The sequence below is a fragment of the Physeter macrocephalus genome, unplaced genomic scaffold (genome assembly GCF_002837175.3).
Source record: "Physeter macrocephalus isolate SW-GA unplaced genomic scaffold, ASM283717v5 random_1454, whole genome shotgun sequence".
NCBI classification, from domain to species: Eukaryota; Metazoa; Chordata; class Mammalia; order Artiodactyla; family Physeteridae; genus Physeter; species Physeter macrocephalus.
The window spans coordinates 6,042-8,116 of NW_021146675.1; the positions used below are offsets into that span (position 1 = coordinate 6,042).

The 2,075-nt window shown below is 58.1% G+C and overlaps 1 long non-coding RNA gene across 2 annotated transcripts in view; it reads right to left on the reverse strand.

Moving 5' to 3' along the window:
* Positions 1 to 512, reverse strand: part of LOC129391941 (uncharacterized) — a 3,405-nt gene extending 2,893 nt beyond the window's left edge. Inside the window, exon 1 of one of the 2 annotated variants that reach the window (XR_008616855.1) lies at positions 11 to 512. This is a non-coding gene — a long non-coding RNA (uncharacterized lncRNA). Of the gene's footprint in view, positions 1 to 2 lie in introns of both variants that reach the window. The other variant, XR_008616856.1, reaches the window with a different exon arrangement.
* Between the last annotated feature and the right edge of the window lie 1,563 nt (positions 513 to 2,075).

Genomic DNA, 2,075 nt, shown 5'->3' on the forward strand with positions numbered 1-2,075 from the left:
ACTTTAGCACCTCCCCCTGGGTGGCCGTGCTCCCCAGGGTCCCTGGAGATAACGAGGTCACTTGCTCTTTCTAACGGTGACGCAGCGAGAATCAGAATTCACTTTGCTCTTCAATAAGCAGCCAAGAAGGGGCGGGGAGCGGGAGATCCAGCTGGATAACGACAAGCTTGACATTTTAGACGGAAAAAACAAGCCGAGAAAGGGCTCCCGTGTGTCAGGGCCGTCGCTCCTGGGCCTGCTGTGTGGCCGTGTGGGAAGCCGGGGGACGGAGGGCTTAGAAGCAGTCGCAGCCCCACGCGGGTCCGGCTCTGTCCATCTTCCCGGAACACTTCCTTGCCAGCCCACTGCCGCTTCCCCCAGCTCCCCGCTCCCAGAGCCCGGGCAGTGGGCAAAGGAGGGATCCAGGCCGGCGAGGGCTCAGCGCTCCCCCCGCAAGCAGCCGTCCCAGGAAACCGCCGGGAGGTAGAGGAATGTGGGCCTGGCCGCCGCTCGCGCTCTCGGCGCTGAGAGCCTCACGCAGGACACAGGAAAGACGCTTCTGGCCCTGGGCCTGGTCCTGGAGCGCGGGGGCCGGGCCGCCGTGGCCCTCTTCCCACACGTCACCCACGTGGCCTTGGGTCGGGGCCGCTCGGGCCAGCCTCTCTTCCCGCCGGGCGAGCCCCTCTGCAGGGAGAGTGGGTGACACGCCCCGTGCCAAGTGTCACTGGGCACAGGGTCGTGGCCACAGCTGTCTTGTGAGGCCAATGACAGCGCCCAGAGACATCCGTGGGAGCGCTCCTCAGACCGAAACGGGGTGATGGGCCATCGTATTCGTGTTCTTGGCGACCCCTTGAGTGCAGCTTGCGCGTAGCCACGACTGTTTGGGAGAAATCGGGACTGGGCGGAACTCTGACCATGTTTCCTGGAAAAAAATGCCTTCTCTTTTCTGCAGTCCTTCCACCAACTTGGAAGACTAGTAGGGCCAAACAGAGGCCTGGGCCAAGGATCTTCTGAGCGATATTCAGAGAATAAAGTCTTTACTGAGAAGCAGGGACACAGAAGCGGAGCCCGAGAGGAGAGCTCAGTCCATCCCAGGTCTGTGCTGATGCCACATGTACCTCCTGTCGGTCACTTAACCTCGTGGCCACCATTTCCCCATCTGCAGAGAGAGGCGATGCCCTGGGGATTGTTTGGAGACCCACAGAATGAGAACAGGACCCGAACAACAAATGTCTCTCCTGTGACCACACTTCAGCAGAGCTTTTGAATGCAAACCATGAGTTCTCGTGCCCCCAAAGCACAGTGTCTGGCCAGTGACGCAGACAATAGTTGCTCCCAGAATTCAGAAAGTACAGCCAGCGTGGCGGGCTCAGCTGCCCAGGTGAGGGCCAGTGTCCAGGCCGGGACAGGGAGGGCTCTGGACCTCGTGGTTTCGGGGCAAGTTCTGGTACAAGAGGATACACTACAGCCCAGTCTCCATCCCAAACCCTGGGCCTGCGCTTGGGTCATGATGTCCTATCTGCCACCAACAACAGTGACACAGGGATTCTCGGGGAGAGGACAGTTAGCATGAATGGCCCGGGGCTCCGCACTGAAATAAACATGGGTTTGCAGGGGTGGGGTGGGCTTGAGGCAGGGCAGGAACCTCACCGGGGAGGTCTCCAAACAGTCCCTGTTGGCCCATTGAGGGAACAAACGGCCCCTGGATCATCGCAATCAGCCCTGAGGAGTTGGGCCTCCACCTGTCCGCCTTTGGAGAGTGACTGAGTCAGTGCAGGCACCGTTTGTCATGTGGTGAAGGTTAATGGGAGTTTGCAAAAGGCATCCAGATGGCGGCATTTGGCCCCAGGAACATCCAAGTTTAGGGAAACTTTTGACCATCATAAAAAAGGTAACAGGAAAAACAAAACAAAACAGACACCCTGAAGCCAGAAGCGATGTATCGTGTCTGCATGTGCGTTACTCCGGTTCTTATGCCGAGATGCAAATCTCTCTTAATCACTTAAACAACGTGCTTTACTCAGTCCTTCCTCTGAGAACTGCAGGTTTCTTAGCAAATGTGCTTGAATAAACCCTGTTAACACTACCCCAGGCAC